Here is a 15,891-nt window from a genome sequence, read left to right on the forward strand (position 1 = left end):
GTGTTTATTGGGAGTGCTCTATAGTTAGTTGCTAAGCCTTCACTTAAATGCTTTATTTAGTTTTTTCTTCAGAGGTGTCTTGGTTAGCAGTAATTCATGCTGCAGGTGAACTTTTACCTCTATTCAGAATTATTTCCCCTTAGGTATATCTCTCTCTATAAAACAGAGCCATTCCTAAAATGCCATAAAGTAATCTCATCTTTATAACTTGAAATTTATTTTAAATGCTCTAAAAGAGCAGTGCATTTGGAAGGACCTTTTGATGAATCATTTTTTAAATGCAACCAGCTGCTCAGTCTATACTGTCCCATGTGGTACCCATGACCCATGTGAGCTGACTGAGCACTTGACCTGTAGCTCATCCAGACTAAGATCCATTTTAAGAATAAAATACACACAAGAAAGTGTATAAAACATTTCATTAGTGATTTTTATATTTACATGCTAAATAATGATATTTCGGGTATACTAAATAAAATAAAATATATCATTAAAATAAATTTTCCCTGATTCCTTTTACTTCTTCTAATGTGACTTGTCAAATATTTAAAATTTGGTATACGACTTGCATCATAGCTGAACAGCATTAGTCTAAATAACTTGTTTTGTGATCCTGAATTTTCTTTCAAGTCAGTTTTCCATTTAATCTTAGAATTTAGCCACAACTTGCAATTGTGGGTAAAATTTGGGCTTTTATCAATTAAATTTATTTAATGTATTCAGGATACAGTGCCCTATGGATGACTCTTGACCCAAGGAGTTCACAGTCAAGGAGATGGATTAGGTCATCATTCATATGACCAATTTAAAATGTCAGACTTCTACGATATCCCCAAACCTCAAAAGAAACACAATGAATGATTCAAATGTCTAAAAACCTATTCTAGGTAAAAAGAAGCCAAAACTTCAGGTTGAGACTGCAAGTGTCTATTTGAGATCTAAAAGTTACCGTGGATTGCTATGGAATTTATAGCCCTTAAATCAAAGATTATAATGAAGTCATAGGATGGTCTTTTAAAATCATGTTTTTATGATTTTTTTTAAGAGAGGAAAAAATATTCCCCTTTTATTGTCATGTGAGTTGGGATAAGGGAAAAGTTGGTTCAATAATCTCTCACTTCACCAAGTTCATACCAAAGAGTGTATTAATTAACTGGATTTCAAGCATACATTCATAGAGGCCTATGAACATTAATTTGACCTAAAGATTGGCAGATTTTGACAAGTGTAGTGCCCAATTTCTGCCACTTTCTAGCTAAAGGCTGAAGTGGAATAATACTGTGCATGTATGTGTACACACACACACACCCTAACTTGGGTCCCTGGAAGCCAGATTTATGCTACATTATTGCTCTCCTGGACCCCAGTTGATTGACATAAGCTGGGCCAATCAGATGATCTCTTTTAAAATATTTAGCACTGAATTAACAGATCATAACCTTAAGCTGACCTGACTGCAAGAGGAGAAGCAAACTCAGGATTGGAAGGATAACAAAGAAAGCCAGAGGGTCAAGCCTGACAAGACACAGGCAGTAAACAGGAATGAGTGCCTATGATCTTAAAGATAAAGAAGGGGTCAGTCAGAAGCCTTCCTAGATCTTAAATTGAATCTTTCATGAGACCCAGCTGACCTTTCTGTTCTTGGTTCCCACGGAGATATCCTGGCTTTCTTAAGTGGTTTCACCTCTTGCCTGAATTGCTTTCAAACAAGTCTTCACCATGTAGGCAGGATTGGAATGGGCATTGGATTTTGTACCCACATGAGTAGAACATGAAGAATTTATTCAAGATGTTCAGCCCCAGATTCTCAGAATGAGAGACATGTAGGTGGATGTTTCAACATCAGCTGTCCATCGTCCTAGTAGATGGTGACTTCCAAAGCAGAGATAAGATGCAGGGACAGGAGACACACATCACTCACAATGGGTGACATGCACAATTTGACTCTGATAAGTTACACTGTCCTTGATTTATGCTATAGTCTCCTGTCAGAAAGCACAACTCTCAAGGGCAGTTCAGAAGGTGTGTCCTTACCAAGGAGGCCCTGAGCATGTGAGCCAATTAATGAGTCCCCCCTTATATTCCCACTACCTTTCCTTTGTGCCTGTCCTCTACAACTTACCAGGAGGTTATTCTCAGAGTGGCCACTGAGTCAAAAAAACTTTGTTTTTATAGATTCAAGGACCTTGATAGCCTGATATATTCTTACCTGTTTCCAACTTTATGGAACACTGTGTGTGTATCTTTTTCCTTACCGGATCATGAGCTCCTCAAGGGAAGATAATACATTCCATTCACCATTCTGTCTTTCCCCCACAAAGCTACTCCGATAACCTGCTAGCTACTCAATAATTATTCATTGCTTGTTACACTAAAAAAATAATTCCCCTGAAGACATCTTACTCTCTGTTTATCCTTCTAGAAACTAGCCTTTCTCCTATCCTTGCTAGAGTCTACTTTCCAGCTCTCTACAGTTGAATCCCTCTTTGCAACCTTTTGACAAACTTTTTCTGTAAAAGGCCAGATAGAACATATTTTATGCTTCACTGGTCTCTGTTACAACTACTCACCTCTGCCATCAGAGTATGAAAGCAGCCATAGACAACACTTAAGTAAATGGCTATGGCTGTGTTCTCAAAGAAGTTTATTTATAGAAATAAGAGGGAGACCTGATTTGACCCAACAGCTGGAATTGGTCATTTCTCTTCAAGAGAAAACCAGAACACTATTTTTAATAATCAAAAATTACCCAGTGAAAAAAAAGATCACCCCAGAGCCAGTCATTAAAGATAATCATTGCAAATAGTTTCTTAGGTATTCTTTCAGGAATGTTTCATATCTATACATAGAATATCTATATATCCATATACACACACACATGTGTACACATGTATAAGTGTTTATGTATGTATTTATATGTCTATTTTAAACACCATGATGTCGTCGTCGTCGACGTCGGCAGCCGTCCGTCTCGAGAGACGATGGTGTAGCTTCTTAAGAGCTGAAGCTACAGAGCCTGGGCAGGGTGATATGGAGGGTCTGCTGTTGCCCATGCAGCAGACCCCCCCTCTCTTCGCAGCTGAAGGGTCCAAGGGAAAGACAGAGTCAATACAGCTTGGCTTCAGGTGCGCCGCAGGAGTTGCCGGTGTTGACTACAACGTCAAACCGCCTTAGGGACTCCGGCTCCGGATTTTCTGTCGGGGTTTACTCCCTTAGCCTTTCCCCCGAAGAGGTATGCCGCAAGGCAGCGGAGGTTTTTTGGAATCAGAGTTTTATACACACACACATGTGTACACATGTATAAGTGTTTATGTATGTATTTATATGTCTATTTTAAACACCATGATGTATTCTATACAATATTCTATATTTTGAATTCATCACAATAATATTCTTTGGACAGCCTTCCACATTGTTCTATAAAGAGATACCTCATTCTTTATTTTTTAAATTAATTTTTAATTGCTTTTAGAGAGAGGGAGGGAGAGAGAGAAACATTGATGTGAGAGAGAAGCATCGATCAGTTGCCTTCCATGATGGGACTGGGGATCACATGTACCCAGAGTGGGGGTCAGACCCACAACCCAGGCATGTCAGGCATGTACTCTGACTGGGAACCCAACCCACAACCCTTTGGTTACAGGGTGATGCTCCAATCAAGTCACACCATCCAGGGCTCTACCTCATTCTTTTAAATGACTTCGTGAACTTTCACTATATGGACGTATTATACTTTACTTAATCAGCCACCTTTAATAGATATTTAAGTTTTTTACAGAATTTTTTTCAATGTAAATAGTGTTACAATGAACACCTTGATTACATGTTCAAATGTTCATGTCTGATAAATTTCTGGAATGGGAACTTTGGGTTAAATGGTATGTGTGTTTTAAATTTTGACATATACTCCAAAATTGCGCACCTGGGAGGACTTATAATTTATATTCTCACAACACTGCATGGAAGAAAAAAGCCATTTTATTTAAGGTGCATGTATTTGTGCCATATAAAGAGGTGGTTTTACGTAGAGTATAAATAACATACAAAAATTAATGCAAGGCTACATCAAATAAAAAAGCAACTGAATTTAGTGTAACTGTCATTTCTCAAATTTTAAAACAAGGAATTTAAAACTATGTATACAATAAACACCATTAAAAACAAATTCCTTTTTATTTAAGAGAAGATATAAAATTTAAAGAAGAAAGAATGAATGAAGAAAAGAAAAAACTAGCAAAACTCAGAACATGCACTGCAGTGAAAGAAGGAAAGAGAAAAGGAAAGGAGACACACAGGTAGATGTCACACAATGAGACTGGCACAGAGAGAAAGAGAATGCCAGACACCAGTGAAAATGGAGAAGATTGTTCCTTTTCTTGATTATGCATTTGAGCTAGTTTGTATCCTTGGGTGTGGCGGCTTGCATTATTGGCCCTAATTATTTGGCCTTCACTTTATTCATACTTTTGTCATAGCCTAATCATGGGAAGAGTGTATTGCCTTGTCGTTTTACTTTGGGCCCATGTGACCATGTCTGGCTTTAGCCAGTGGCACGTGTGCAGTTGTACCTGTGGGCCCCTTCTGAGCCTGGCTTTAAGAAGTCTCACATTTCTGCTGGTTCTCTTGTGCCTCTGCCATTACGTTGAAACAAACAAACAAACAATGTCCCAAGACGCCTGCTGGTCCAAGGAGGATGGGAGGCTTATGTAGCAGACCTGCACCCTCAGATCTACAGCATCAATGAAAGACACATCAGCTGAGCCCAGCCATAAACCAGTTTATCCCAGCTGACCAGAAGGTGTGTGATCTAGCCTAGCCAAGATCAGCAGAGCTGCCCCAGCCAAGCCCAACCTCTACTATCCAACTCTCAATCTGCAGAATGCATGAAAAATGATAAATGATTGCTGTTTTAAGCCACTGAGTTTTCAGGAAATTTGTATATAATAATAACTTAATAATTAACACATTAGGCAATCAAAGAGGATGGATCTAAGTCCTCAAGGTCCTCCCTTTATTCAACAAATATTAAATAACTACCATGTGCCAGGTACTAGAAAGGTTCTGAGAATACAGGATGCAGTGAAGAACTAGATGGACCTGGACACTGCTCTTACAGACTTTTGTATAGTAAAGGGAAGACAAGGTGTAAAGAAATAAACAATGAAAATAACCAAGAAATGTTAATAAATCATGTTATAATTTATTAAATGTCTGGCTGCTTGACTTGGACAGGGAAGGTGTCTTTCAGGTGACATTTCAGTCCAGTGCTGGTTGATGAGGAGAAGCCGTTTTTAAGTTGCAGAATCAGAATACTCCAGGGAGAGGGAACAGCCATTGTAAAAGCCCTGAGTGGGAAAGAGCTTGGTGCCTTCAAGAAACAGAGAGGAGGCCTGTGTGCTACTTTCTGATTATGAAACTGGAAAAGTGCACTTGCCCAAGTTGGCAAGAGAAGAGACCTGTGTTGATTATAATTTCACTGTTAAAAGATAATTATTTTCTCACTGTGATTTTAATTTACTTTTCTCTGATGATTAGTGATGTTGAGCATCTTTTCATATGTGTATGTCTATTGGTCACCTGTCAGAATGGCATCATCAATAAATCAACAAACCAGTGCTGACGAGGATGTGGAGAAAAAGAAACCCATTTGCACTGTTGGTGGGAATGCAGACTGGTACAGCCACTGAGGAAAGCAGAATGGGGATACCTCAAAAAATTAATAACGGATCTGCCTTTTGACCCAGCGATCCCACTTCTGGCAATATATCCGAAGGATCCTGAAACACTAATTCTAAAGAACATAAGCACCCCTATGTTCATTGCAACATTATTTACAATCACCAAGATATGGAAGCAGCCTACATGTTCATCAATGGATAAGTGGATAAAACAAATATGGGACATTTACACAATGGAATTCTACTCAGCTATAAAAAAGAAGAAAGTTTTCCTATTTGCAACATTATGCTAAGTGAAAGAAGCCAGTCAGGAAAAGACAAATACCATATGAATTCACTCACATGTGTAATCTAATGAACAAACTGAACTAACAAGCAAAATAGAGACAGACTCATAGATAGAGTAGGATGGCAGCTAAAGGGCAGGGAGGGTAGAGGGTAGAGGGATTGAGCAAAAAGGAAAAGGGACTCATGGACATGGACAATAATATGGTGATTGCTGGGGGGGAGAGGATGTAAGGGTACTAAATGGTAATAGAAAAAATACAATAAGGGACTTCCGGCCAAGATGGAGGCATAGACAGACACGCTGCATCTCCCTCTACAACTAAGAAGGAGTACAACTACCTTAAAACTAGAGACAACCAGAAGTTCCAGAAAACCAAGCTGCATAGAAGTCCAACAAACAAAGATATAAAAAAGAAATACTCATTCAGGTAAGAGGGGTGGAGCTGGGGCGGAGAGGACTCAGTGTGGTGCTGGCAGCAGCAGCAGCAGTGGCAGGCTGGTGGAAACTGTAGTCACACATTTTAAAAAGTTGGGAGGGATGCCTGGGGAGCGCTCCCAGCACCAGACCAGACCCCACAGCTCATGGTCCCAGTGCCAGGGAAAATAAAGCCTCATTGCCTTTGACTGTGCAATCCGGTGGGGGTTGTGGCAGAGGAAGAAACTGCCGGTCTCTCAGCAGAGTCTGCTTGTTTAAAGAATCCCCATGGTCCTAGAACATTCGCAGATCCACCCACTCTGGGTACAACAGCCAAGGCAACAGCTAGAGAGGCGCCAGTCCCATATGGAAATGGGAGAAGTGCCTGGAAAAGGGGCAAGTGCTGAGCAAGTGGCATTGTTCCCTCTCAGACCCTTTCCACACACACAGCACCACAATGTGGTGAAATGAGATGCCCTCTGCTGATACATATCTAAGGCTCCACCCCTTACAACATAACAGGAGTAACAGCTCTACCTAAGACACAGAGGCAAACAAACACAGGAACCTGTCAAGATTAGGAGACAGAGAAGTATGGACCAAAATGGGGTAAGAGATCAAGGTTCCAGTGGGAGAACTAAGCGACGAGGAGATAGCCAACCTAACAGACACAGAGTTCCAAACACTGGTGATAAAGATGCTCACAGGCTTGGCAGATATGCTTTAGTGTGGCAAACGCATAAGGAAAGAAGTGAAGGTTATGCTAAATGAAATGAAGGAAAATCCACACAAAACCAATGGTAAAGGGAAGGAAACTGGGGTTCAAATTAATCTGTTCTAAACTGTGACATGCCACATAATTGTGAGGTATCCTGATTATGAAAGCTGCCATACCCCTGCAGGACTGAATTGTCTCTATCCCCACTGGGCAGGAAACCTGCAGGATGATATTTTGATACATAAATATAACATTTTGAAATAAACAGGCCATGTGCTATTATCATCCAAGTGATAATCAATACCATTTTATGACTATTATTAATAAATTACCCACAGACTCCTAGGGGTAACTAATTTATCATCCATCTCACTCATGACTTTTCTGTGGGCCTAAGTGGACACTTAGAAAAGGGGTTTCTTCCCTAAAATTCCCATATAGAAATTCTGATTACATTACATTATGGTCCAGCGATGGGACTTCTAAAATATGCAAAGCACAGCATTTATCTTTGGACTATATTTATATTTTGCTTATATGATGGTCTGATATATGGGCCCAAATAAATATTTTAGACATCTCCTCGATGTCTCAAAATCCCTTAATCGACCTTTTCCCCAGCCGGTTGTGTTCCTCAGTATTAACCTTTTAACACCTGAGTTATAATTAGCAGCACACACACTGCCTTCTTTACAAGCAGAGGCAGTGAACTTTCACAAACCCAAACGTTTAGTCCTAGCTGCAACAGCACATGGTCCTGATTGCTGCTGGTACTCACAAGTTGTTCACTTCTGCTGTTGCTGGCACCATTGGGACCAAACTACATCCTCTAGCTTTTGGCTTTTGGGTATACAATGAACCATATTCATTTCCTTCACTGGTTTGCTCTAAGAAACTAATACCAATGTTGCCAACCAATTTAAAAACTCTTAACATGAATGTCAAAACCCCATTCTAAATGATGTTTTCCTTGTAGAAGTATGTTTTCCTATGCTTGGCATAACAGAGCTAACCATCTGGCTAAACGTGTGTCTCAGCACACCTAGGGTAGAAGGGAGAACTGGATACAGTATTTAGATTTATCAGGAAATAAAGGTAAGACTGATGATGTTTCACATTATTTAAGGATTTTCTACTTCACCAGAAGATCTGTCATAGTATTCCTGTAGTGAGCTTTTCTGGACCATGAAATATAATCCAATTTATGATAAATCAATTGACAGGTTACTTTTGGGAAATGTATTTATTGCATAAGGGATTGGACCTTAGAAATTGTGCCTCCTGATTTTTTTCAAACAAGGTTTGTCTGTCTGGAGTGTGTCAGGGAAGGTTTTGAGGTGGTTACCTTGTGCACTCAGTAGATATTTGATAAGTACATGTTGAATGAATGAACAAGTGAATGGTTAGACACATAGGTGGGTAGCTCCTGCTGATTCTTCTCTCCACAGTGATCTCCCTGTCCATCCCTTCCTGGTTAAATTCCATTCTTTCTTCGAGATCTGAAATCAATGGTTCCTTATCCCAAAGCCTTCTAGGAACCCTCTCCCCATCCTCCAGGTTATCTCCTCTGCTTGATTTCAACTTCTATGCATTATAAGTAATAATAGGAGTTATCAGGATAACTACAGGAAGGATGGGAGTAATAAAAGGGGAGGAAGAGGAGAGCTCTTCATGCTGATTTTACTGAATCCGTACAAGGACAAACATCTTCATCACTTTATGATTGATGAGCCTGAGGCTTTGAGAGGGTATTTTAATTACCATGAATCATCCAGCTAGAAAGTGGTAGACGGTGAGATTTGAACCCCAGGCCTAACCCTAGTCTGTTGCTAAAATGCAAAACCATCCCCTCCTGCTGCCATGCCACACTTTAATAGGTTTTTTGGTGTCTCCATCTCCCCTATGACCATCTCAAGGGCAGGCAGTATTCCTGTATTTCTAGTGCATGGCTAGTACTGAGTGTTCAGTGCATGTTTATTAACTGATTAAAAGAAGATGGCCATGTTTCCTAGAGTAAGAATGGAGATCTCAGCTGGGTCTCTATGGACAATTTTGGGGGTGGCCAGCAGAAACCAGGTTGGGCTCTGATCTAACTGGACCTGCAAATCTCAATATAGACATGGAAATCAGGTAGGGATCCTTTTAGTGTGAAATCAGATCGATTCCAGGGTCAAAGGCCCTTCCTCCCTGAGCATTTCACAATTTCTTAGCCATTCTTCTGGTTGCCTGATGTATTTAGGTGGATGTTCACATAACAAAGTTTACAATGGTAGGGAAAGAGTGAGTGTGCCCTTTTTGTGGCAAGCAGGTGAGCTTATTGAGACTGACACCAGTCAGATTTGATCTTAGTGGCTCTTTCATCTCTTGGTGGCACCTTGAAAAATCTTATTTACTCAGAATGAACCCTGGCTTCCAACCGCTGTCAAACCGTGTCCCTCAATTCACTTTGAATCAACACTGAGGATAACTCATCCTCACTCACACTCCTGCCATCTTTCTCCACTTGCCCTTGTCTGAGCCAGCTCAAGGCTGTCACCACCAACTATTCATCACATTCATCAGTCCATCCACTCCCTCTCACCACCCTCCGTCCCAAGAGGCAAAACATGTACACATACTGGTCAGGCTGTGCTATATATAAGCATGACAACAATGTATATTTGTATGGTGCCTTGTGACTTATCAAATGTCTTATCAAGGTTGGTTAATGACATGTTCCTCATATGAGTATGGCAGATTTTCTCTTGGAGAAAAACTTTAAGTCAACCCTAAGTATTTCAGATTTAGAGGGTGAGAAGCATGCAGATGTCATTAAAATCTTTAATTTTATTTTTAACAAAAGGTACTTAGCAACAACTAAATACCTGTTAGTGGGCTAAGCATAGGACTATAGAGATGACAGGGGCAGTATCTGCTCCCAGGGTCTGCAGCTTTAGAGGAGAATAAAAAAAACAAAACAAAACAAAAAAACTAGAACAACTGCAAATGCTGAGGGAAGTGCAGTTTAGAGAGGCTAGTACATAAGAAAACAGGGACTTGAACATCTCATTGTTAGTGTTGACCAAGTGTTGTGAATTGTGGAGTTTTTCAGGTGAGCGTGCCAGAAGGAATACTTGCTTAATATAGCAAAGATGTAGAAAATGCCTACCACATTCCATGCACAGGGAATACATCAGTCGATATGACACTGTGCCTGACTTCAAGGAGCTTATACTTTAGTGGACAGAAAAACTAAGAAGTAGGTCATTACACTTCAACCTAATGGAATCTGCAAAAATCTGTGACCCTTTGAGACACGTGCCATTAAATTTTAAAATCCCCCCACTGCACCCCAACCTTGTCACTGTCATATACTTGTCTTCTGGTCATTCCTTCTTATCCATAAGAGATTTGGGTATCTGACTCATGGACTTCTACTCTACCCCTTGCCTTTATCTGGTGACCCAGCCATACCTCCACCTCTCAGGTTCTAACATGCTTATCTGCAGTGAGCCCCTCTTCTATTTTGTATTTCTCTATTCTCTATCACATACTCACAGGTCATACCTTGGACCCTATGAGCAATATTTTTATCTTTCCAACTACTCTGGGGTAAATGGCTTTGCCATCATTTCCTGCCAAACTACTTAATGTGGTAGGTACACAATAGAAAAGTAAGCATTTATTGAGCACCAACTAAGTGCCAGGCCCAGTGGTGGACCAAATAGACAAAGCTGCTGGAGCTCTAACCTTATAGTCTGTAGATGACCAAACATTCAGATGTCCATTATCCACAGGTCATTTCTAAAAACATTCATCCATAAGAAACCATTCTTGACAGGAGTTGAATCTACTTGCTTTCTGCCCCATTCTTTCCAGGCTCATGAGAGAGAAGAAAATCATAGCCCATCCGCTTATGATTCTGCATTTGTTTGCTTCCTTTCTACTAAGAACCTAATTTAGGATGAACTAGCTGAGAAATGTCTTTGGAGGCACCATCTGCTTTAGGTGAACCTTTCTTTCTCTGCTTACATAAATTTTCTATACTTGATGCTTTGCACAAAACTCCTCAAAGCCCTATTGGAATTAAACAGCTTACCCCACCTCCAGGAGGGGGCTTTCAAGTGATAAAGGAAGTCAAATATATTTTTAAAGTTAACCCAGGAGAACCTAGCAGTTTTGAAAACACAAGCATATAGTTTATATAGTGACTGGGTAATAGTAGGGCATCAAATAGTTATTCCAAAGTTAGAAGAAAAGTAGTTCACTTTTATGTACTTTTTTAATCCTCACCCAAGAATATGTTTATTGATGAGAGAGAGAAAGAGAGAGAGAGAGAGAGAGAGAGAGAGAGAGAGAGAGAGAGAGAGAGAGAGAGAGAGAGAGAGAGAGAGGGAGGGAGGGAGAGAAAGAGAGAGAAACATTGATTGGTTGCCTCCTGCCCTCCCGCACACTCTCCTACTAGGGATTGAACCCACAGCCTAGATATGTGCCCTGACTGGGTATTGAACCCACAGCCTTTTGATGTACAGGATGATGCTCCAACCAACTGAGCCACCAGGCCAGGGCTTATGTCATTCTTTTTTTTTTTTTTTAATTTTTTTATTTTGGTTTTTCAATTACAGTTGTCCCCTTTTCCCCCAATTTCTCTCCCCCACCCAACCCACCCCCTCTCCCACAATCATATCCCTCCCCGTTGTCCATGTCCATGAGTCTTTCATACAGGCTCTTTAATTAAACCCTTCCCTTACTTATCCCCCTTCTCTCCCTCTCCCCTCCCCTTATGTCATTCTTTAGAAGAGGACCAGTGATGAAAAAAAGGAGACAGTGTGGATATGAACCTCCATTACCAGGACATTAGAGCAGCCAGAGTAGTCTGTTAAAGATTTCAATGAGGTCATGTTGCAACCTTACTCAAAACCTACAATACTTCCCCTAGCTTCAGGATTAAGCCCCAACTCTTGAACAGGCCCAAATAGGCTCTCAGGATCTAGCCCTTTCCTACCTCCCTCTTGCTGACTAGATTATCAGCGACAGAGGTAGTCCCATGGTCTCTCTCACAGGGCCAAATTCATTTTTGTCTTCAGAGCCTTTGAATGAGCTCTTCCCCTGCCTGGATCCTCCTATTCCTGGCTTCTTCCTGCCATTAGATCTCATCACCCAAGGCCATTGCTCTTGGCCTCAATACTTCCCGTGTGTCATCCAGTTTCTTCAAATACTTGGCACATACCACATTTAAAATTACCTTTTGGCTTATTTATTTCAGTTAGTTTATTTATTGACCCCATTCCCTCTTGAAGTATAAGTTCCCCTTGGGAGCAAAGATCTGGCTTACCTTGGTCATCACTGAGTAATCAGAGCCTAGAGTAGTCCCTTAGACATACTTAATGCTCAGTACATATTTCTGGAATAAGTGAGTTTGGAGATGCTGAGTAATTTTACCATCAAAATGCTTCCCATGCCACGGCATTTAATCCATACATAAGTGCAGTTTATGGAGCAATTAATCAAAAACTTTGCTTATCATGCACCACCAATGGCAGGCCAATATGGAACGCTTACAACACTAATGACCATTCGTCTTCCTAGGCACCACTCAGATGCTCTTTTGGCTTGGGTGGTCTGAGGTGCAATTAGTCAGCGAGAACACCGCCGCTGCTCTGCAGTCTCCACACACGAAGAGCGCAGTGCTGGCGGGGTTCCTCGGATGGCAGAGTCTGGCAGGGTGCCTCCTCTTTGGGCTACACCCAGATCATTAGGAGATTGGGTAAATTAGACTGTTCTCATAGAAAAGAGATGGTGCTAAAGAACAATGAAGAATAATTCCACTGATAATAGGATGAAGAACTGTTGATGTTGGCAAAAAGAAAATAACACCTTTTCATAGTGGTCCATAGTTTGAAATATCCAGTCTTTAGCCAAATGTTCAGGCAAACCACAATTAAATGGACTTATTCATAAAACACTGGAGGGAAACATGCCATGTGAAGATACATGTTTGCATTTTGACCATGCCATGGAGTTACCACACACATGTACCTGCATGTTCCATGTGGTTGACATTCATGCCTACTTCTCAAACATACTGTGCTCATTCTATATTTTTTCCAGTAGCTAAAGCAAACATACCTTAAGGGATCATAAATGCTTGAATTAACATCAGCTAAGCTTTCTTGGTCACATATAAATTTAAATGGCTCTGTTGATTATGTTTCTACTTAGAATCTGACACATTAAAGGAGACCAGGATTCAAAGGAGGAAGATATTTTATCCCTAGGATTTGGTTACAACGCCTGAAAAATAATATCCGAATTTAAAAGAATAATCACTAGCACTTATGGAGGACTTACTATGTGTGAAATGCCTTAGATACATTATCTTGTTTTATCTTCACAATGACCCCGTTAGTATATTATCAGTGAAGCTACAGACAAGGCACACATTTTGCCTAAGATCACATGGCTAGTGAAGCTGGAGTTGATTCCAGCCCAGGCAGTCTGACCAAAGAGCACACACTCTGAATTATTCCTCCCCATTCCCTCCTCAAATCCCAGACGCCCTTCTGTCACCTGCAGGTCGACAAGCACCTGCATACCAGACTGTGTCTTACAGGGTCACTAATGCCTGGTTCCTAATGCCAAAACAACACCATTTTTCATACTTGTCTTTGCCAGAAATCAGTGTGGATTCAAGCTTAGCCCTATAATGTAATTGTCATTCTTAGACCGGAAGGTGTGAGCCAGCTCAAGGGGCTCATTCATTTCTCCATTCACTTACTCATGTAGCCAATCCACAAATATGTGCCATATACTAAATGCTGAGGGTGGAACAGTGAAGGAGTAAGTTTACATGCTGATATCTAATATGTGCTAATCCATTGATAAATTAAAATATTAAAACTGTGCCAATCAAGCCCAGGCAGTCCATCTCTGGAGTCTGGGCCACCACCCACAGTTCTGTGCTGCCCACAGCTATTAGCTATTTGTAGGAACTAGCTCCAGGGACTTGTGCTCTTCAGAGTCAACTTTGTGATGTGAGCATTGCCTTCACCACGGCTGGGAGGCCACACTGCTGACAACATACCTGGAGAAAGAATGACTTTGGAGGTTTTACATGTTCCACCCACCCCCTCACCCCAACAGAGAGCAATACTGGAGGAAGATCAGGCTGAGCAACACCCCTGTTTCTTTCCCTGGTCCTCAGTATGTTCCCCTCTGTCATGGAGCAGTTCTTATTGCCCCTTTTTTTCTGGGAGAAAGGGCAGCATCTCAAATGTTTTCCACTTGGAAGCCCACAGAACATACTTTTTCCAGAGACAATAAAAACAATATGACTCAACTTGAGATTTCCCTCCCCAAAGTACACATTTTCCCATGTCTGTTTTGCCTCTGTGGCCTGCCAACACTTTGCTTGTATAACAAGGGAACTGGGTCCCTTCTTATAGCCCCACAGCTGAGATGGCAGCAATTTCTGCCAACCACCTTTGCCAGAGATATTCTATTAGACTTGGTTGTCTATGGGCTAAGGGAGAGCTCCCTTCATGGTTATCTGGTAAAGTGAAGAGGTGAAAAAACATACAGCATGCTACTTCTGCTGTCGCCTGGCATTCAGAACCTGCCCTATAGTCTGGCATCACGTTGGGAAGAGATGTATCCCATCAGCCAGGGGACCAGGAGCCAATGCTTTCTTTCCATTATCACCTTCTCTCTCTCTCTCTCTCTCTCTCTCTCTCTCTCTCTCTCTCTCTCTCTCTCTGTCTCTGTCTACCCTCCCCTTTACCTTTTTTTTTTCTGGTACCAGTAAACTACAAAATGGGCTCTCAAACCAATGTTTACATTTCTTCTCTTGTTTCTGCAGATACCAAATACAAATTTCTACTGCAAGCAACCTCTGATATTATCTGGCAGGAAACTTCCTCCAGCTAAAGACACCTCAGAGCACCAGCCCAAGGGCCCATGCTAAGCTGAGCCTCCTTTTTAGCACTTAGCAGAGAAATTTTTGATTTTGCTTCTAGGACTTTGGATGTCTCATCACTCTTGACCTGGCATTAGGCTCCTCAGTAAGAGAATTTGTCATTTCCTTTGCACTGCCAGACCCCTGCCTGCCTGAAAAGGTGGGAGTCACAGCATCTCTCTCTGCTACACATGAGAGCAGAGTGCCTGTCCTGCCTCTCACAATGCTGGAAACCCTGAAGACTCGGCCTGTGCTTTTCCTGCTCACAGAACTGATCACACCAGTGTTTATGCTCTCTACATTGGAAGTATGCCTGCCCCAGCTTAACCCTGATTGAGTTGAATTTTTAAAAAATTACTTACTTGTTTTTTTCCTCCTTCTCCTCCCAGGTTTGACTATTTCCTCTCAGAGACAAAGGGTTAAGAGTGGAGATGAGGAAGGTAGGCTGGGATGGAGCCTCTTCATGTCCTTCCCTGCCCTTGCAGCCTGGAAACTCATTCTGTGTTCCCTCAGAGAAGGTGAACCTACTGCCCCTCACCAGAGTGAAGAGGAGAAACTTCTTGATAGTTGATGAGATTATAAAAATCATAGAAGATGCTCCCTTGGGATTCTGAAAACATATTCAATTAAACATCAAGCTCTGTCCAAATCAAGTCCATCTTTTGGGTCAGGACATCCTACCCTGTCACCCCTGCCCCTAGCTGTCCAGTTATTTGGATTTCAACCTTGTTAGAAATCCTTCCAATTAGGTCACTTCATCTCTCCCTTCACTGCTGAACCCAAGGTGTTCATTAGAGATCAGAGATGTTTTATGGGTCTGGGGCGCTGTTGGGTGCAGGCCTAACTAGAAGTTTAGGTT

The sequence above is a fragment of the Furipterus horrens genome, unplaced genomic scaffold (assembly GCF_987537825.1).
Source record: "Furipterus horrens unplaced genomic scaffold, mFurHor1.1.pri manual_scaffold_7, whole genome shotgun sequence".
Classification (NCBI taxonomy): domain Eukaryota; kingdom Metazoa; phylum Chordata; class Mammalia; order Chiroptera; family Furipteridae; genus Furipterus; species Furipterus horrens.